A 23,900-nucleotide genomic window follows, 5' to 3' on the forward strand; every position below is an offset into this window, starting at 1 on the left:
ATTTGTTTGGAGTCGATCGGACAACCTGGGGAGGCTCTATGAATTTAGCCCCCCACAATTTGTTTTTGACTTTCCGAGGCCCCCGATGATTTACAAATTCGGGGATTGAGTTTACAATTATTTACAATTAATTTACAATTGTTTAAAATTTGTTTGGAGTTGATCGGACAACCTGGGGGGGGGCTCCGTGAATTTAGCCCCTCACAATTTGTTTTTGACTTTCCGAGGCCCCCGATGATTTACAAATTCGGGGATTGAGTTAACAATTATTTACAATTAATTTACAATTGTTTACAATTTGTTTGGAGTCGATCGGACAACCTGGGGGGGCTCCATGAATTTAGCCCCTCATAATTTGTTTTTGACTTACTGAGGCCTCCGATGATTTACAAATTCGGGGATTGAATTTACAATTATTTACAATTAATTTACAATTGTTTACAATTTGTTTGGAGTCGATCGGACAACCTGGGGGGGCTCCATGAATTTAGCCCCCCTATTTTGTTTTTGACTTACTGAGGCCTCCGATGATTTACAAATTCGGGGATGGAATTTACAATTATTTAAAATTAATTTACAATTGTTTACAATTTGTTTGGAGTCGATCGGACAACCTGGGGGGGCTCCATGAATTTAGCCCCTCACAATTTGTTTTTGACTTACTGAGGCCTCCGATGATTTACAAATTCAGGGATTGAATTTACAATTATTTACAATTAACTTACAATTGTTTACAATTTGTTTGGAGTCGATCGGACAACCTGGGGGGCTCCATGAATTTAGCCCCTCTCAATTTGTTTTTGACTTACTGAGGCCTCCGATGATTTACAAATTCGGGGATTGAATTTACAATTATTTACAATTAATTTACAATTGTTTACAATTTGTTTGGAGTCGATCGGACAACCTGGGGAGGCTCCATGAATTTAGCCCCCCACAATTTGTTTTTGACTTTCCGAGGCCCCCGATGATTTACAAATTCGGGGATTGAGTTAACAATTATTTACAATTGATTTACAATTGTTTACAATTTGTTTGGAGTTGATCGGACAACCTGGGGGGGGGGCTCCGTGAATTTAGCCCCTCATAATTTGTTTTTGACTTACTGAGGCCTCCGATGATTTACAAATTCGGGGATTGAATTTACAATTATTTACAATTAATTTACAATTGTTTACAATTTGTTTGGAGTCGATCGGACAACCTGGGGGGGCTCCATGAATTTAGCCCCTCATAATTTGTTTTTGAGTTACTGAGGCCTCCGATGATTTACAAATTCGGGGATTGAATTTACAATTATTTACAATTAATTTACAATTGTTTACAATTTGTTTGGAGTCGATCGGACAACCTGGGGGGGCTCCATGAATTTAGCCCCTCACAATTTGTTTTTGACTTACTGAGGCCTCCGATGATTTACAAATTCAGGGATTGAATTTACAATTATTTACAATTAACTTACAATTGTTTACAATTTGTTTGGAGTCGATCGGACAACCTGGGGGGCTCCATGAATTTAGCCCCTCTCAATTTGTTTTTGACTTACTGAGGCCTCCGATGATTTACAAATTCGGGGATTGAATTTACAATTATTTACAATTAATTTACAATTGTTTACAATTTGTTTGGAGTCGATCGGACAACCTGGGGGGGCTCCATGAATTTAGCCCCCTTATTTTGTTTTTGACTTACTGAGGCCTCCGATGATTTACAAATTCGGGGATTGAATTTACAATTATTTACAATTAATTTACAATTGTTTACAATTTGTTTGGAGTCGATCGGACAACCTGGGGGGGCTCCATGAATTTAGCCCCTCACAATTTGTTTTTGACTTTCCGAGGCCCCCGATGATTTACAAATTCGGGGATTGAGTTAAAAATTATTTACAATTAAGTTACAATTGTTTACAATTTGTTTGGAGTCGATCGGACAACCTGGGGGGGCTCCATGAATTTAGCCCCTCATAATTTGTTTTTGTCTTACTGAGGCCTCCGATGATTTACAAATTCGGGGATTGAATTTACAATTATTTACAATTAATTTACAATTGTTTACAATTTGTTTGGAGTCGATCGGACAACCTGGGGGGGCTCCATGAATTTAGCCCCCCTATTTTGTTTTTGACTTACTGAGGCCTCCGATGATTTACAAATTCGGGGATTGAATTTACAATTATTTACAATTAATTTACAATTGTTTACAATTTGTTTGGAGTCGATCGGACAACCTGGGGAGGCTCCATGAATTTAGCCCCTCACAATTTGTTTTTGACTTTCCGAGGCCCCCGATGATTTACAAATTCGGGGATTGAGTTAACAATTATTTACAATTAATTTACAATTGTTTACAATTTGTTTGGAGTCGATCGGACAACCTGGGGGGCTCCATGAATTTAGCCCCTCTCAATTTGTTTTTGACTTACTGAGGCCTACGATGATTTACAAATTCGGGGATTGAGTTAACAATTATTTACAATTAATTTACAATTGTTTACAATTTGTTTGGAGTCGATCGGACAACCTGGGGGGGCTCCATGAATTTAGCCCCTCTCAATTTGTTTTTGACTTACTGAGGCCTACGATGATTTACAAATTCGGGGATTGAGTTAACAATTATTTACAATTAATTTACAATTGTTTACAATTTGTTTGGAGTCCATCGGACAACCGGGGGGGGGGGGGGGCTCCGTGAATTTAGCCCCTCACAATTTGTTTTTGACTTTCCGAGGCCCCCGATGATTTACAAATTCGGGGATTGAGTTAACAATTATTTACAATTAATTTACAATTGTTTACAATTTGTTTGGAGTCGATCGGACAACCTGTGGGGGCTCCATGAATTTAGCCCCTCATAATTTGTTTTTGACTTACTGAGGCCTCCGATGATTTACAAATTCGGGGATTGAATTTACAATTATTTACAATTAATTTACAATTGTTTACAATTTGTTTGGAGTCGATCGGACAACCTGGGGGGGCTCCATGAATTTAGCCCCCCTATTTTGTTTTTGACTTACTGAGCCCTCCGATGATTTACAAATTCGGGGATTGAATTTACAATTATTTAAAATTAATTTAAAATTGTTTACAATTTGTTTGGAGTCGATCGGACAACCTGGGGGGGCTCCATGAATTTAGCACCTCACAATTTGTTTTTGACTTACTGAGGCCTCCAATGATTTACAAATTCGGGGATTAAATTTACAATTATTTACAATTAACTTACAATTGTTTACAATTTGTTTGGAATCGATCAGACAACCTGGGGGGGCTCCATGAATTTAGCACCCCTATTTTGTTTTTGACTTACTGAGGCCTCCGATGATTTACAAATTCGGGGATTGAATTTACAATTATTTACAATTAACTTACAATTGTTTACAATTTGTTTGGAGTCGATCGGACAACCTGGAGAAGCTCCATGAATTTAGCCCCCCACAATTTGTTTTTGACTTACTGAGGCCCCCGATGATTTACAAATTCGGGGATTGAGTTTACAATTATTTACAATTAATTTACAATTGTTTACAATTTGTTTGGAGTCGATCGGACAACCTGGGGGGGGGGCTCCGTGAATTTAGCCCCTCACAATTTGTTTTTGACTTTCCGAGGCCCCCGATAATTTACAAATTCGGGGATTGAGTTAACAATTATTTACAATTAATTTACAATTGTTTACAATTTGTTTGGAGTCGATCGGACAACCTGGGGGGCTCCATGAATTTAGCCCCTCTCAATTTGTTTTTGACTTACTGAGGTCTCCGATGATTTACAAATTCAGGGAATTGAATTTACAATTATTTACAATTAATTTACAATTGTTTACAATTTGTTTGGAGTCGATCGGACAACCTGGGGGGGCTCCATGAATTTAGCCCCTCATAATTTGTTTTTGACTTACTGAGGCCTCCGATGATTTACAAATTCGGGGATTGAATTTACAATTATTTACAATTAATTTACAATTGTTTACAATTTGTTTGGAGTCGATCGGACAACCTGGGGGGGCTCCATGAATTTAGCCCCCCTATTTTGTTTTTGACTTACTGAGGCCTCCGATGATTTACAAATTCGGGGATGGAATTTACAATTATTTAAAATTAATTTACAATTGTTTACAATTTGTTTGGAGTCGATCGGACAACCTGGGGGGGCTCCATGAATTTAGCCCCTCACAATTTGTTTTTGACTTACTGAGGCCTCCGATGATTTACAAATTCAGGGATTGAATTTACAATTATTTACAATTAACTTACAATTGTTTACAATTTGTTTGGAGTCGATCGGACAACCTGGGGGGCTCCATGAATTTAGCCCCTCTCAATTTGTTTTTGACTTACTGAGGCCTCCGATGATTTACAAATTCGGGGATTGAATTTACAATTATTTACAATTAATTTACAATTGTTTACAATTTGTTTGGAGTCGATCGGACAACCTGGGGAGGCTCCATGAATTTAGCCCCCCACAATTTGTTTTTGACTTTCCGAGGCCCCCGATGATTTACAAATTCGGGGATTGAGTTAACAATTATTTACAATTAATTTACAATTGTTTACAATTTGTTTGGAGTTGATCGGACAACCTGGGGGGGGGGCTCCGTGAATTTAGCCCCTCATAATTTGTTTTTGACTTACTGAGGCCTCCGATGATTTACAAATTCGGGGATTGAATTTACAATTATTTACAATTAATTTACAATTGTTTACAATTTGTTTGGAGTCGATCGGACAACCTGGGGGGGCTCCATGAATTTAGCCCCTCATAATTTGTTTTTGAGTTACTGAGGCCTCCGATGATTTACAAATTCGGGGATTGAATTTACAATTATTTACAATTAATTTACAATTGTTTACAATTTGTTTGGAGTCGATCGGACAACCTGGGGGGGCTCCATGAATTTAGCCCCTCACAATTTGTTTTTGACTTACTGAGGCCTCCGATGATTTACAAATTCAGGGATTGAATTTACAATTATTTACAATTAACTTACAATTGTTTACAATTTGTTTGGAGTCGATCGGACAACCTGGGGGGCTCCATGAATTTAGCCCCTCTCAATTTGTTTTTGACTTACTGAGGCCTCCGATGATTTACAAATTCGGGGATTGAATTTACAATTATTTACAATTAATTTACAATTGTTTACAATTTGTTTGGAGTCGATCGGACAACCTGGGGGGGCTCCATGAATTTAGCCCCCTTATTTTGTTTTTGACTTACTGAGGCCTCCGATGATTTACAAATTCGGGGATTGAATTTACAATTATTTACAATTAATTTACAATTGTTTACAATTTGTTTGGAGTCGATCGGACAACCTGGGGGGGCTCCATGAATTTAGCCCCTCACAATTTGTTTTTGACTTTCCGAGGCCCCCGATGATTTACAAATTCGGGGATTGAGTTAAAAATTATTTACAATTAAGTTACAATTGTTTACAATTTGTTTGGAGTCGATCGGACAACCTGGGGGGGCTCCATGAATTTAGCCCCTCATAATTTGTTTTTGTCTTACTGAGGCCTCCGATGATTTACAAATTCGGGGATTGAATTTACAATTATTTACAATTAATTTACAATTGTTTACAATTTGTTTGGAGTCGATCGGACAACCTGGGGGGGCTCCATGAATTTAGCCCCCCTATTTTGTTTTTGACTTACTGAGCCCTCTGATGATTTACAAATTCGGAGATTGAATTTAAAATTATTTAAAATTAATTTAAAATTGTTTACAATTTGTTTGGAGTCGATCGGACAACCTGGAGAGGCTCCATGAATTTAGCCCCCCACAATTTGTTTTTGACTTTCCGAGGCCCCCGATGATTTACAAATTCGGGGATTGAGTTTACAATTATTTACAATTAATTTACAATTGTTTACAATTTGTTTGGAGTCGATCGGACAACCTGGGGAGGCTCCATGAATTTAGCCCCCCACAATATGTTTTTGACTTTCCGAGGCCCCCGATGATTTACAAATTCGGGGATTGAGTTTACAATTATTTACAATTAATTTACAATTGTTTACAATTTGTTTGGAGTCGATCGGACAACCTGGAGAGGCTCCATGAATTTAGCCCCCCACAATTTGTTTTTGACTTTCCGAGGCCCCCGATGATTTACAAATTCGGGGATTGAGTTTACAATTATTTACAATTAATTTACAATTGTTTACAATTTGTTTGGAGTCGATCGGACAACCTGGGGAGGCTCCATGAATTTAGCCCCCCACAATTTGTTTTTGACTTTCCGAGGCCCCCGATGATTTACAAATTCGGGGATTGAGTTTACAATTATTTACAATTAAGTTACAATTGTTTACAATTTGTTTGGAGTTGATCGGACAACGTGGGGGGGGGGGGGGGGGGCTCCGTGAATTTAGCCCCTCACAATTTGTTTTTGACTTTCCGAGGCCCCCCGATGATTTACAAATTCGGGGATTGAGTTAACAATTATTTACAATTAATTTACAATTGTTTACAATTTGTTTGGAGTCGATCGGACAACCTGGGGGGGCTCCATGAATTTAGCCCCTCATAATTTGTTTTTGAGTTACTGAGGCCTCCGATGATTTACAAATTCGGGGATTGAATTTACAATTATTTACAATTAATTTACAATTGTTTACAATTTGTTTGGAGTCGATCGGACAACCTGGGGGGGCTCCATGAATTTAGCCCCCCTATTTTGTTTTTGACTTACTGAGCCCTCCGATGATTTACAAATTCGGGGATTGAATTTACAATTATTTACAATTAACTTACAATTGTTTACAATTTGTTTGGAGTCGATCGGACAACCTGGAGAGGCTCCATGAATTTAGCCCCCCACAATTTGTTTTTGACTTTCCGAGGCCCCCGATGATTTACAAATTCGGGGATTGAGTTTACAATTATTTACAATTAATTTACAATTGTTTACAATTTGTTTGGAGTCGATCGGACAACCTGGGGGGGGGGGGCTCCGTGAATTTAGCCCCTCACAATTTGTTTTTGACTTTCCGAGGCCCCCGATGATTTACAAATTCGGGGATTGAGTTAACAATTATTTACAATCAATTTACAATTGTTTACAATTTGTTTGGAGTCAATCGGACAGCCTGGGGGGCTCCATGAATTTAGCCCCTCTCAATTTGTTTTTGACTTACTGAGGTCTCCGATGATTTACAAATTCAGGGAATTGAATTTACAATTATTTACAATTAATTTACAATTGTTTACAATTTGTTTGGAGTCGATCGGACAACCTGGGGGGGCTCCATGAATTTAGCCCCCCTATTTTGTTTTTGACTTACTGAGGCCTCCGATGATTTACAAATTCGGGGATTGAATTTACAATTATTTACAATTAATTTACAATTGTTTACAATTTGTTTGGAGTCGATCGGACAACCTGGGGAGGCTCCATGAATTTAGCCCCCCACAATTTGTTTTTGACTTTCCGAGGCCCCCGATGATTTACAAATTCGGGGATTGAGTTTACAATTATTTACAATTAATTTACAATTGTTTACAATTTGTTTGGAGTTGATCGGACAACCTGGGGGGGGGGCTCCGTGAATTTAGCCCCTCACAATTTGTTTTTGACTTTCCGAGGCCCCCCGATGATTTACAAATTCGGGGATTGAGTTAACAATTATTTACAATTAATTTACAATTGTTTACAATTTGTTTGGAGTCGATCGGACAACCTGGGGGGGCTCCATGAATTTAGCCCCTCATAATTTGTTTTTGACTTACTGAGGCCTCCGATGATTTACAAATTCGGGGATTGAATTTACAATTATTTACAATTAATTTACAATTGTTTACAATTTGTTTGGAGTCGATCGGACAACCTGGGGGGGCTCCATGAATTTAGCCCCTCACAATTTGTTTTTGACTTACTGAGGCCTCCGATGATTTACAAATTCAGGGATTGAATTTACAATTATTTACAATTAACTTACAATTGTTTACAATTTGTTTGGAGTCGATCGGACAACCTGGGGGGCTCCATGAATTTAGCCCCTCTCAATTTGTTTTTGACTTACTGAGGCCTCCGATGATTTACAAATTCGGGGATTGAATTTACAATTATTTACAATTAATTTACAATTGTTTACAATTTGTTTGGAGTCGATCGGACAACCTGGGGGGGCTCCATGAATTTAGCCCCCTTATTTTGTTTTTGACTTACTGAGGCCTCCGATGATTTACAAATTCGGGGATTGAATTTACAATTATTTACAATTAATTTACAATTGTTTACAATTTGTTTGGAGTCGATCGGACAACCTGGGGGGGCTCCATGAATTTAGCCCCTCACAATTTGTTTTTGACTTTCCGAGGCCCCCGATGATTTACAAATTCGGGGATTGAATTTACAATTATTTAAAATTAATTTACAATTGTTTACAATTTATTTGGAGTCGATCGGACAACCTGGGGGGGCTCCATGAATTTAGCCCCTCATAATTTGTTTTTGTCTTACTGAGGCCTCCGATGATTTACAAATTCGGGGATTGAATTTACAATTATTTACAATTAATTTACAATTGTTTACAATTTGTTTGGAGTCGATCGGACAACCTGGGGGGGCTCCATGAATTTAGCCCCCCTATTTTGTTTTTGACTTACTGAGCCCTCCGATGATTTACAAATTCGGGGATTGAATTTACAATTATTTACAATTAACTTACAATTGTTTACAATTTGTTTGGAGTCGATCGGACAACCTGGAGAGGCTCCATGAATTTAGCCCCCCACAATTTGTTTTTGACTTTCCGAGGCCCTCGATGATTTACAAATTCGGGGATTGAGTTTACAATTATTTACAATTAATTTACAATTGTTTACAATTTGTTTGGAGTCGATCGGACAACCTGGGGGGGGGGGGGCTCCGTGAATTTAGCCCCTCACAATTTGTTTTTGACTTTCCGAGGCCCCCGATGATTTACAAATTCGGGGATTGAGTTAACAATTATTTACAATCAATTTACAATTGTTTACAATTTGTTTGGAGTCGATCGGACAGCCTGGGGGGCTCCATGAATTTAGCCCCTCTCAATTTGTTTTTGACTTACTGAGGTCTCCGATGATTTACAAATTCAGGGAATTGAATTTACAATTATTTACAATTAATTTACAATTGTTTACAATTTGTTTGGAGTCGATCGGACAACCTGGGGGGGCTCCATGAATTTAGCCCCCCTATTTTGTTTTTGACTTACTGAGGCCTCCGATGATTTACAAATTCGGGGATTGAATTTACAATTATTTACAATTAATTTACAATTGTTTACAATTTGTTTGGAGTCGATCGGACAACCTGGGGAGGCTCCATGAATTTAGCCCCCCACAATTTGTTTTTGACTTTCCGAGGCCCCCGATGATTTACAAATTCGGGGATTGAGTTTACAATTATTTACAATTAATTTACAATTGTTTACAATTTGTTTGGAGTTGATCGGACAACCTGGGGGGGGGGGGGCTCCGTGAATTTAGCCCCTCACAATTTGTTTTTGACTTTCCGAGGCCCCCGATGATTTACAAATTCGGGGATTGAGTTAACAATTATTTACAATTAATTTACAATTGTTTACAATTTGTTTGGAGTCGATCGGACAACCTGGGGGGGCTCCATGAATTTAGCCCCTCATAATTTGTTTTTGACTTACTGAGGCCTCCGATGATTTACAAATTCGGGGATTGAATTTACAATTATTTACAATTAATTTACAATTGTTTACAATTTGTTTGGAGTCGATCGGACAACCTGGGGGGGCTCCATGAATTTAGCCCCCCTATTTTGTTTTTGACTTACTGAGGCCTCCGATGATTTACAAATTCGGGGATTGAATTTACAATTATTTAAAATTAATTTACAATTGTTTACAATTTGTTTGGAGTCGATCGGACAACCTGGGGGGGCTCCATGAATTTAGCCCCTCACAATTTGTTTTTGACTTACTGAGGCCTCCGATGATTTACAAATTCAGGGATTGAATTTACAATTATTTACAATTAACTTACAATTGTTTACAATTTGTTTGGAGTCGATCGGACAACCTGGGGGGCTCCATGAATTTAGCCCCTCTCAATTTGTTTTTGACTTACTGAGGCCTCCGATGATTTACAAATTCGGGGATTGAATTTACAATTATTTACAATTAATTTACAATTGTTTACAATTTGTTTGGAGTCGATCGGACAACCTGGGGGGGCTTCATGAATTTAGCCCCCTTATTTTGTTTTTGACTTACTGAGGCCTCCGATGATTTACAAATTCGGGGATTGAATTTACAATTATTTACAATTAATTTACAATTGTTTACAATTTGTTTGGAGTCGATCGGACAACCTGGGGGGGCTCCATGAATTTAGCCCCTCACAATTTGTTTTTGACTTTCCGAGGCCCCCGATGATTTACAAATTCGGGGATTGGGTTAACAATTATTTACAATTAATTTACAATTGTTTACAATTTGTTTGGAGTCGATCGGACAACCTGGGGGGGCTCCATGAATTTAGCCCCTCATAATTTGTTTTTGTCTTACTGAGGCCTCCGATGATTTACAAATTCGGGGATTGAATTTACAATTATTTACAATTAATTTACAATTGTTTACAATTTGTTTGGAGTCGATCGGACAACCTGGGGGGGCTCCATGAATTTAGCCCCCCTATTTTGTTTTTGACTTACTGAGGCCTCCGATGATTTACAAATTCGGGGATTGAATTTACAATTATTTAAAATTAATTTACAATTGTTTACAATTTGTTTGGAGTCGATCGGACAACCTGGGGGGGCTCCATGAATTTAGCCCCTCATAATTTGTTTTTGACTTACTGAGGCCTCCGATGATTTACAAATTCGGGGATTGAATTTACAATTATTTACAATTAATTTACAATTGTTTACAATTTGTTTGGAGTCGATCGGACAATCTGGGGGGGCTCCTTGAATTTAGCCCCCCTATTTTGTTTTTGACTTACTGAGCCCTCCGATGATTTACAAATTCGGGGATTGAATTTACAATTATTTAAAATTAATTTACAATTGTTTACAATTTATTTGGAGTCGATCGGACAACCTGGGGGGGCTCCATGAATTTAGCCCCTCACAATTTGTTTTTGACTTACTGAGGCCTCCGATGATTTACAAATTCGGGGATTGAATTTACAATTATTTACAATTAACTTACAATTGTTTACAATTTGTTTGGAGTCGATCGGACAACCTGGGGGGGCTCCAAGAATTTAGCCCCCCTATTTTGTTTTTGACTTACTGAGGCCTCCGATGATTTACAAATTCGGGGATTGAATTAACAATTATTTAAAATTAATTTACAATTGTTTACAATTTGTTTGGAGTCGATCGGACAACCTGGGGGGGCTCCATGAATTTAGCACCTCACAATTTGTTTTTGACTTACTGAGGCCTCCGATGATTTACAAATTCGGGGATTGAATTTACAATTATTTACAATTAATTTACAATTGTTTACAATTTGTTTGGAGTCGATCGGACAACCTGGGGGGGCTCCATGAATTTAGCCCCTCACAATTTGTTTTTGACTTTCCGAGGCCCCCGATGATTTACAAATTCGGGGATTGAGTTAACAATTATTTACAATTAATTTACAATTGTTTACAATTTGTTTGGAGTCGATCGGACAACCTGGGGGGGCTCCATGAATTTAGCCCCTCATAATTTGTTTTTGTCTTACTGAGGCCTCCGATGATTTACAAATTCGGGGATTGAATTTACAATTATTTACAATTAATTTACAATTGTTTACAATTTGTTTGGAGTCGATCGGACAACCTGGGGGGCTCCATGAATTTAGCCCCCCTATTTTGTTTTTGACTTACTGAGGCCTCCGATGATTTACAAATTCGGGGATTGAATTTACAATTATTTAAAATTAATTTACAATTGTTTACAATTTGTTTGGAGTCCATCGGACAACCTGGGGGGGGAGGCTCCGTGAATTTAGCCCCTCACAATTTGTTTTTGACTTTCCGAGGCCCCCGATGATTTACAAATTCGGGGATTGAGTTAACAATTATTTACAATTAATTTACAATTGTTTACAATTTGTTTGGAGTCGATCGGACAACCTGGGGGGGCTCCATGAATTTAGCCCCTCATAATTTGTTTTTGACTTACTGAGGCCTCCGATGATTTACAAATTCGGGGATTGAATTTACAAATATTTACAATTAATTTACAATTGTTTACAATTTGTTTGGAGTCGATCGGACAATCTGGGGGGGCTCCATGAATTTAGCCCACCTATTTTGTTTTTGACTTACTGAGCCCTCCGATGATTTACAAATTCGGGGATTGAATTTACAATTATTTACAATTAACTTACAATTGTTTACAATTTGTTTGGAGTCGATCGGACAACCTGGGGGGGCTCCATGAATTTAGCACCCCTATTTTGTTTTTGACTTGTTGAGGCCTCCGATGATTTACAAATTTGGGGATTGAATTTACAATTATTTACAATTAATTTACAATAGTTTACAATTTGTTTGGAGTCGATCGGACAACCTGGGGAGGCTCCATGAATTTAGCCCCTCACAATTTGTTTTTGACTTTCCGAGGCCCCCGATGATTTACAAATTCGGGGATTGAGTTAACAATTATTTACAATTAATTTAGAATTGTTTACAGTTTGATTGGAGTCGATCGGACAACCTGGGGGGGCTCCATGAATTTAGCCCCCCTATTTTGTTTTTGACTTACTAAGGCCTCCGATGATTTACAAATTCGGGGATTGAATTTACAATTATTTACAATTAATTTACAATTGTTTACAATTTGTTTGGAGTCGATCGGACAACCTGGGGGGGCTCCATGAATTTAGCCCCTCACAATTTGTTTCTGACTTTCCGAGGCCCCCGATGATTTACAAATTCGGGGATTTAATTTACAATTATTTACAATTAATTTACAATTGTTTACAATTTGTTTGGAGTCGATCGGACAACCTGGGGGGGCTCAATGAATTTAGCCCCCCTATTTTGTTTTTGACTTACTGAGGCCTCCGATGATTTAAAAATTCGGGGATTGATTTTACAATTATTTACAATTAATTTACAATTGTTTACAATTTGTTTGGAGTCGATCGGACAACCTGGGGGGCTCCATGAATTTAGTCCCTTTCAATTTGTTTTTGACTTACTGAGGCCTCCGATGATTTACAAATTCGGGGATTGAATTTACAATTATTTACAATTAATTTACAATTGTTTACAATTTGTTTGGAGTCGATCGGACAACCTGGGGGGGGGGCTCCATGAATTTAGCCCCTCACAATTTGTTTTTGACTTTCCGAGGCCCCCGATTATTTACAAATTCGGGGATTGAGTTAACAATTATTTACAATTAATTTACAATTGTTTACAATTTGTTTGGAGTCGATCGGACAACCTGGGGGGCTCCATGAATTTAGCCCCTCTCAATTTGTTTTTGACTTACTGAGGCCTCCGATGATTTACAAATTCGGGGATTGAATTTACAATTATTTACAATTAATTTACAATTGTTTACAATTTGTTTGGAGTCGATCGGATTACCTGGGGGGGCTCCATGAATATAGCCCCCCTATTTTGTGTTTGACTTACTGAGGCCTCCGATGATTTACAAATTCGGGGATTGAATTTACAATTATTTAAAATTAATTTACAATTGTTTACAATTTGTTTGGAGTCGATCGGACAACCTGGGGGGGCTCCATGAATTTAGCCCCTCATAATTTGTTTTTGACTTACTGAGGCCTCCGATGATTTACAAATTCGGGGATTGAATTTACAATTATTTACAATTAATTTACAATTGTTTACAATTTGTTTGGAGTCGATCGGACAATCTGGGGGGGCTCCTTGAATTTAGCCCCCCTATTTTGTTTTTGACTTACTGAGCCCTCCGATGATTTACAAATTCGGGGATTGAATTTACAATTATTTAAAATTAATTTACAATTGTTTACAATTTGTTTGGAGTCGATCGGACAACCTGGGGGGGCTCAATGAATTTAGCCCCCCTATTTTGTTTTTGACTTACTGAGGCCTCCGATGATTTAAAAATTCGGGGATTGATTTTACAATTATTTACAATTAATTTACAATTGTTTACAATTTTGTTTGGAGTCGATCGGACAACCTGGGGGGCTCCATGAATTTAGCCCCTCTCAATTTGTTTTTGACTTACTGAGGCCTCCGATGATTTACAAATTCGGGGATTGAATTAACAATTATTTAAAATTAATTTACAATTGTTTACAATTTGTTTGGAGTCGATCGGACAACCTGGGGGGGCTCCATGAATTTAGCACCTCACAATTTGTTTTTGACTTACTGAGGCCTCCGATGATTTACAAATTCGGGGATTGAATTTACAATTATTTACAATTAATTTACAATTGTTTACAATTTGTTTGGAGTCGATCGGACAACCTGGGGGGGCTCCATGAATTTAGCCCCTCACAATTTGTTTTTGACTTTCCGAGGCCCCCGATGATTTACAAATTCGGGGATTGAGTTAACAATTATTTACAATTAATTTACAATTGTTTACAATTTGTTTGGAGTCGATCGGACAACCTGGGGGGGCTCCATGAATTTAGCCCCTCATAATTTGTTTTTGTCTTACTGAGGCCTCCGATGATTTACAAATTCGGGGATTGAATTTACAATTATTTACAATTAATTTACAATTGTTTACAATTTGTTTGGAGTCGATCGGACAACCTGGGGGGCTCCATGAATTTAGCCCCCCTATTTTGTTTTTGACTTACTGAGGCCTCCGATGATTTACAAATTCGGGGATTGAATTTACAATTATTTAAAATTAATTTACAATTGTTTACAATTTGTTTGGAGTCCATCGGACAACCTGGGGGGGGAGGCTCCGTGAATTTAGCCCCTCACAATTTGTTTTTGACTTTCCGAGGCCCCCGATGATTTACAAATTCGGGGATTGAGTTAACAATTATTTACAATTAATTTACAATTGTTTACAATTTGTTTGGAGTCGATCGGACAACCTGGGGGGGCTCCATGAATTTAGCCCCTCATAATTTGTTTTTGACTTACTGAAGCCTCCGATGATTTACAAATTCGGGGATTGAATTTACAAATATTTACAATTAATTTACAATTGTTTACAATTTGTTTGGAGTCGATCGGACAATCTGGGGGGGCTCCATGAATTTAGCCCACCTATTTTGTTTTTGACTTACTGAGCCCTCCGATGATTTACAAATTCGGGGATTGAATTTACAATTATTTACAATTAACTTACAATTGTTTACAATTTGTTTGGAGTCGATCGGACAACCTGGGGGGGCTCCATGAATTTAGCACCCCTATTTTGTTTTTGACTTGTTGAGGCCTCCGATGATTTACAAATTTGGGGATTGAATTTACAATTATTTACAATTAATTTACAATAGTTTACAATTTGTTTGGAGTCGATCGGACAACCTGGGGAGGCTCCATGAATTTAGCCCCTCACAATTTGTTTTTGACTTTCCGAGGCCCCCGATGATTTACAAATTCGGGGATTGAGTTAACAATTATTTACAATTAATATAGAATTGTTTACAGTTTGATTGGAGTCGATCGGACAACCTGGGGGGGCTCCATGAATTTAGCCCCCCTATTTTGTTTTTGACTTACTAAGGCCTCCGATGATTTACAAATTCGGGGATTGAATTTACAATTATTTACAATTAATTTACAATTGTTTACAATTTGTTTGGAGTCGATCGGACAACCTGGGGGGGCTCCATGAATTTAGCCCCTCACAATTTGTTTCTGACTTTCCGAGGCCCCCGATGATTTACAAATTCGGGGATTGAGTTAACAATTATTTACAATTAATTTACAATTGTTTACAATTTGTTTGGAGTCGATCGGACAACCTGGGGGGGCTCAATGAATTTAGCCCCCCTATTTTGTTTTTGACTTACTGAGGCCTCCGATGATTTAAAAATTCGGGGATTGATTTTACAATTATTTACAATTAATTTACAATTGTTTACAATTTGTTTGGAGTCGATCGGACAACCTGGGGGGCTCCATGAATTTAGTCCCTTTCAATTTGTTTTTGACTTACTGAGGCCTCCGATGATTTACAAATTCGGGGATTGAATTTACAATTATTTACAATTAATTTACAATTGTTTACAATTTGTTTGGAGTCGATCGGACAACCTGGGGGGGGGGGGCTCCATGAATTTAGCCCCTCACAATTTGTTTTTGACTTTCCGAGGCCCCCGATTATTTACAAATTCGGGGATTGAGTTAACAATTATTTACAATTAATTTACAATTGTTAACAATTTGTTTGGAGTCGATCGGACAACCTGGGGGGCTCCATGAATTTAGCCCCTCTCAATTTGTTTTTGACTTACTGAGGCCTCCGATGATTTACAAATTCGGGGATTGAATTTACAATTATTTACAATTAATTTACAATTGTTTACAATTTGTTTGGAGTCGATCGGATAACCTGGGGGGGCTCCATGAATTTAGCCCCCCTATTTTGTGTTTGACTTACTGAGGCCTCCGATGATTTACAAATTCGGGGATTGAATTTACAATTATTTACAATTAATTTACAATTGTTTACAATTTGTTTGGAGTCGATCGGACAACCTGGGGAGGCTCCATGAATTTAGCTCCCCACAATTTGTTTTTGACTTTCCGAGGCCCCCGATGATTTACAAATTCGGGGATTGAGTTTACAATTATTTACAATTAATTTACAATTGTTTACAATTTGTTTGGAGTCGATCGGACAACCTGGGGGGGGTGGGGCTCCGTGAATTTAGCCCCTCACAATTTGTTTTTGACTTTCCGAGGCCCCCGATGATTTACAAATTCGGGGATTGAGTTAACAATTATTTACAATTAATTTACAATTGTTTACAATTTGTTTGGAGTCGATCGGACAACCTGGGGGGCTCCATGAATTTAGCCCCTCTCAATTTGTTTTTGACTTACTGAGGCCTCCGATGATTTACAAATTCAGGGAATTGAATTTACAATTATTTACAATTAACTTACAATTGTTTACAATTTGTTTGGAGTCGATCGGACAACCTGGGGGGGCTCCATGAATTTAGCACCCCTATTTTGTTTTTGACTTACTGAGGCCTCCGATGATTTACAAATTCGGGGATTTAATTTACAATTATTTACAATTAATTTACAATTGTTTACAATTTGTTTGGAGTCGATCGGACAACCTGGGGGGGCTCAATGAATTTAGCCCCCCTATTTTGTTTTTGACTTACTGAGGCCTCCGATGATTTAAAAATTCGGGGATTGATTTTACAATTATTTACAATTAATTTACAATTGTTTACAATTTTGTTTGGAGTCGATCGGACAACCTGGGGGGCTCCATGAATTTAGCCCCTCTCAATTTGTTTTTGACTTACTGAGGCCTCCGATGATTTATAAATTCGGGGATTGAGTTAACAATTATTTACAATTAATTTACAATTGTTTACAATTTGTTTGGAGTCGATCGGACAACCTGGGGGGGGGCTCCATGAATTTAGCCCCTCACAATTTGTTTTTGACTTTCCGAGGCCCCCGATGATTTACAAATTCGGGGATTGAGTTAACAATTATTTACAATTAATTTACAATTGTTTACAATTTGTTTGGAGTCGATCGGACAACCTGGGGGGCTCCATGAATTTAGCCCCTCTCAATTTGTTTTTGACTTACTGCGGCCTCCGGTGATTTACAAATTCGGGGATTGAATTTACAATTATTTACAATTAATTTACAATTGTTTACAATTTGTTTGGAGTCGATCGGACAACCTGGGGGGGCTCCATGAATTTAGCCCCCCTATTTTGTGTTTGACTTACTGAGGCCTCCGATGATTTACAAATTCGGGGATTGAATTTACAATTATTTACAATTAATTTACAATTGTTTACAATTTGTTTGGAGTCGATCGGACAACCTGGGGAGGCTCCATGAATTTAGCTCCCCACAATTTGTTTTTGACTTTCCGAGGCCCCCGATGATTTACAAATTCGGGGATTGAGTTTACAATTATTTACAATTAATTTACAATTGTTTACAATTTGTTTGGAGTCGATCGGACAACCTGGGGGGGCTCCATGAATTTAGCCCCCTTATTTTGTTTTTGACTTACTGAGGCCTCCGATGATTTACAAATTCGGGGATTGAATTTACAATTATTTACAATTAATTTACAATTGTTTACAATTTGTTTGGAGTCGATCGGACAACCTGGGGGGGCTCCATGAATTTAGCCCCTCACAATTTGTTTTTGACTTTCCGAGGCCCCCGATGATTTACAAATTCGGGGATTGAGTTAACAATTATTTACAATTAATTTACAATTGTTTACAATTTGTTTGGAGTCGATCGGACAACCTGGGGGGGCTCCATGAATTTAGCCCCTCATAATTTGTTTTTGTCTTACTGAGGCCTCCGATGATTTACAAATTCGGGGATTGAATTTACAATTATTTACAATTAATTTACAATTGTTTACAATTTGTTTGGAGTCGATCGGACAACCTGGGGGGCTCCATGAATTTAGCCCCCCTATTTTGTTTTTGACTTACTGAGGCCTCCGATGATTTACAAATTCGGGGATTGAATTTACAATAATTTAAAATTAATTTACAATTGTTTACAATTTGTTTGGAGTCCATCGGACAACCTGGGGGGGGAGGCTCCGTGAATTTAGCCCCTCACAATTTGTTTTTGACTTTCCGAGGCCCCCGATGATTTACAAATTCGGGGATTGAGTTAACAATTATTTACAATTAATTTACAATTGTTTACAATTTGTTTGGAGTCGATCGGACAACCTGGGGGGGCTCCATGAATTTAGCCCCTCACAATTTGTTTCTGACTTTCCGAGGCCCCCGATGATTTACAAATTCGGGGATTTAATTTACAATTATTTACAATTAATTTACAATTGTTTACAATTTGTTTGGAGTCGATCGGACAACCTGGGGGGGCTCAATGAATTTAGCCCCCCTATTTTGTTTTTGACTTACTGAGGCCTCCGATGATTTAAAAATTCGGGGATTGATTTTACAATTATTTACAATTAATTTACAATTGTTTACAATTTGTTTGGAGTCGATCGGACAACCTGGGGGGCTCCATGAATTTAGCCCCTCTCAATTTGTTTTTGACTTACTGAGGCCTCCGATGATTTACAAATTCGGGGATTGAATTTACAATTATTTACAATTAATTTACAATTGTTTACAATTTGTTTGGAGTCGATCGGACAACCTGGGGGGGGGCTCCATGAATTTAGCCCCTCACAATTTGTTTTTGACTTTCCGAGGCCCCCGATTATTTACAAATTCGGGGATTGAGTTAACAATTATTTACAATTAATTTACAATTGTTTACAATTTGTTTGGAGTCGATCGGACAACCTGGGGGGCTCCATGAATTTAGCCCCTCTCAATTTGTTTTTGACTTACTGAGGCCTCCGATGATTTACAAATTCGGGGATTGAATTTACAATTATTTACAATTAATTTACAATTGTTTACAATTTGTTTGGAGTCGATCGGATAACCTGGGGGGGCTCCATGAATTTAGCCCCCCTATTTTGTGTTTGACTTACTGAGGCCTCCGATGATTTACAAATTCTGGGATTGAATTTACAATTATTTACAATTAATTTACAATTGTTTACAATTTGTTTGGAGTCGATCGGACAACCTGGGGAGGCTCCATGAATTTAGCTCCCCACAATTTGTTTTTGACTTTCCGAGGCCCCCGATGATTTACAAATTCGGGGATTGAGTTTACAATTATTTACAATTAATTTACAATTGTTTACAATTTGTTTGGAGTCGATCGGACAACCTGGGGGGGTGGGGCTCCGTGAATTTAGCCCCTCACAATTTGTTTTTGACTTTCCGAGGCCCCCGATGATTTACAAATTCGGGGATTGAGTTAACAATTATTTACAATTAATTTACAATTGTTTACAATTTGTTTGGAGTCGATCGGACAACCTGGGGGGGCTCCATGAATTTAGCCCCCCTATTTTGTTTTTGACTTACTGAGGCCTCCGATGATTTACAAATTCGGGGATTGAATTTACAATTATTTAAAATTAATTTACAATTGTTTACAATTTGTTGGGAGTCGATCGGACAACCTGGGGGGGCTCCATGAATTTAGCCCCTCTCAATTTGCTTTTGACTTACTGAGGCCTCCGATGATTTACAAATTCGGGGATTGAATTTACAATTATTTACAATTAATTTACAATTGTTTACAATTTGTTTGGAGTCGATCGGACAACCTGGGGGGGCTCCATGAATTTAGCCCCCCTATTTTGTTTTTGACTTACTGAGGCCTCCGATGATTTACAAATTCGGGGATTGAATTTACAATTATTTACAATTAATTTACAATTGTTTACAATTTGTTTGGAGTCGATCGGACAACCTGGGGGGCTCCATGAATTTAGCCCCTCACAATTTGTTTTTGACTTACTGAGGCCTCCGATGATTTACAAATTCGGGGATTGAATTTACAATTATTTAAAATTAATTTACAATTGTTTACAATTTGTTTGGAGTCGATCGGACAACCTGGGGGGGCTCCATGAATTTAGCCCCTCACAATTTGTTTTTGACTTTCCGAGTCCCCCGATGATTTACAAATTCGGGGATTGAGTTAACAATTATTTACAATTAATTTACAATTGTTTACAATTTGTTTGGAGTCGATCAGACAACCTGGGGGGGCTCCATGAATTTAGACCCTCATAATTTGTTTTTGTCTTACTGAGGCCTCCGATGATTTACAAATTCGGGGATTGAGTTAACAATTATTTACAATTAATTTACAATTGTTTACAATTTGTTTGGAGTCGATCGGACAACCTGGGGGGGCTCCATGAATTTAGGCCCCCTATTTTGTTTTTGACTTACTAAGGCCTCCGATGATTTACAAATTCGGGGATTGAATTTACAATTATTTAAAATTAATTTACAATTGTTTACAATTTGTTTGGAGTCGATCGGACAACCTGGGGGGGCTCCATGAATTTAGCCCTTCACAATTTGTTTTTGACTTACTGAGGCCTCCGATGATTTACAAATTCGGGGATTGAATTTACAATTATTTACAATTAACTTACAATTGTTTACAATTTGTTTGGAGTCGATCGGACAACCTGGGGGGGCTCCATGAATTTAGCCCCCCTATTTTGTTTTTGACTTACTGAGGCCTCCGATGATTTACAAATTCGGGGATTGAATTTACAATTATTTACAATTAATTTACAATTGTTTACAATTTGTTTGGAGTCGATCGGACAACCTGGTGGGCTCCATGAATTTAGCCCCTCACAATTTGTTTATGACTTACTGAGGCCTCCGATGATTTACAAATTCGGGGATTGAATTTACAATTATTTACAATTAACTTACAATTGTTTACAATTTGTTTGGAGTCGATCGGACAACCTGGGTGGGCTCCATGAATTTAGCCCCCCTATTTTGTTTTTGACTTACTGAGGCCTCCGATGATTTACAAATTCGGGGATTGAATTTACAATTATTTAAAATTAATTTACAATTGTTTACAATTTGTTTGGAGTCGATCGGACAACCTGGGGGGGCTCCATGAATTTAGCCCCTCACAATTTGTTTTTGACTTACTGAGGCCTCCGATGATTTACAAATTCGGGGATTGAATTTACAATTATTTACAATTAACTTACAATTGTTTACAATTTGTTTGGAGTCGATCGGACAACCTGGGGGGCTCCATGAATTTAGCCCCTCTCAATTTGTTTTTGACTTACTGAGGCCTCCGATGATTTACAAATTCGGGGATTGAATTTACAATTATTTACAATTAATTTACAATTGTTTACAATTTGTTTGGAGTCGATCGGACAACCTGGGGGGGCTCAATGAATTTAGCCCCCCTATTTTGTTTTTGACTTACTGAGGCCTCCGATGATTTACAAATTCGGGGATTGAATTTACAATTATTTACAATTAATTTACAATTGTTTACAATTTGTTTGGAGTTGATCGGACAACCTGGGGGGGGCTCCGTGAATTTAGCCCCTCACAATTTGTTTTTGACTTTCCGAGGCCCCCGATGATTTACAAATTCGGGGATTGAGTTAACAATTATTTACAATTAATTTACAATTGTTTACAATTTGTCCGAATAAAATTATATAATGTGGGGGGCCAACTTCATGTACGTCCCATCACACGCACGTTGCATAAAACCATTAATATTAGCAGTACCTTCTATTCCATTTTCAACGGAAGATGTTGTAACTTTCCCAAGTGATAGAAATGTAGAATGTTGATACTTTCCTTGGTGGTAGAAGTGTGAATTTGTGTCTCAGCATGCCTCGAGTGATCTGCTGTACTGCCATCTAAAACACAAAGTAGTCAGTTAAATATGTATAATGGTTAAAGAAATAGTTATAATGCTTAGCAATAAAAGAGATAGTACAAATCTACCAGAATGTTTTGTTGAGTTTTAATGTAAAACAAAATATAAGTAAAGAATACCCTTGTACATTAACATAAAATTGCTGATTTTCAATATTAAAATAATAAGAGTTTGTAATACTTGTATACATTATACAATAAGAATCATTGTCATAATCTAGCAGTCAAGGTTTCTAGACACTGACTTTTTATTACACTACAATTAATTGAATATCAGTTACATTCAATACCCATTACACGCACGTTGCACAAATCCTTATTATTAGCAGTATCGTCTAGTACATTTTCAACGTAGGATGTTGATATTTTGCATAGTGGTAGAAATGTGAATTCATGTCTCAGCATGTATTGAGTGATCTGCTGTACTGCCATCTAAAAATAAAAAATAGTCAGTTAAATATGTATAGTGGTTGGAGAATAACTTGAGAATACAGTGTTTTACAAGCAGTTCAAAGTATGACTTTTTAATGTTTGTTTAAATTATCATATCAAAATTATGATATTAAATCATTTTTTATTGTGTGTATGAAGCATCACCTTAAATGTAACATTTGAAAGTCAACTATGGAAAATTAGAATCATTTGCTTATAATCTAATGGTCAGGGTTTCATGACACTGACTTTTTGTAACACTACTATTAGTTTAATATTAATTAAATTCAATACCCATTACACGCACGTTGCACAAAACCATTATTATTAGCAGTATCGTCTAGTACATTTTCAACGTGGGATATTGATATTTAGCATAGTGGTAGGAATGTGAATTCATGTCTCAGCATGTATTGAGTGATCTGCTGTACTGCCATCTAAAAAAAAAATAGTAAGTTAAATATGTATAGTGGTTGGAGAATAACTTCAATTTAATGTTTTTTGAATTTACCTCAATAAGAATTTGCAGACACAGGTCGATAACATGAATCGCTGTGAAGTCAATATCAAACTAAAAGAAACATTAGCTGAAATGCAAAAAATTAAAGCCCAGTTACTATGTGAAAAAAAATTGAAGGATGAGGCTGGACGTCAACTTATATTAGGAATACGCAAAGCTAGTCTACATATTAAAGGAGGAAATAAATTAAGTTGTTACCCATAAATTATATCACCTTGCTGATTTATGAATAATAATTAATCTTTACTCTTTAGTAGCACAATTCATAAAATAGTAACAAAAAACTATTTAATTACATATTTTTTTTAACCCCATGACAATTATATAAAATAGATTTATTACTTACAAAACTACTTATATATATTTTAATATTTATCATGGTCATTATCTATACTTGTATGAAAGCTTTTAAATTATATAATTCACCGTAAGACGTTTTTATTTAATTTATATAACTACTAACAAAAAAATTGTTTTGAATTT

The sequence above is a fragment of the Rhopalosiphum padi genome, unplaced genomic scaffold (genome assembly GCF_020882245.1).
Source record: "Rhopalosiphum padi isolate XX-2018 unplaced genomic scaffold, ASM2088224v1 scaffold1, whole genome shotgun sequence".
NCBI classification, from domain to species: Eukaryota; Metazoa; Arthropoda; class Insecta; order Hemiptera; family Aphididae; genus Rhopalosiphum; species Rhopalosiphum padi.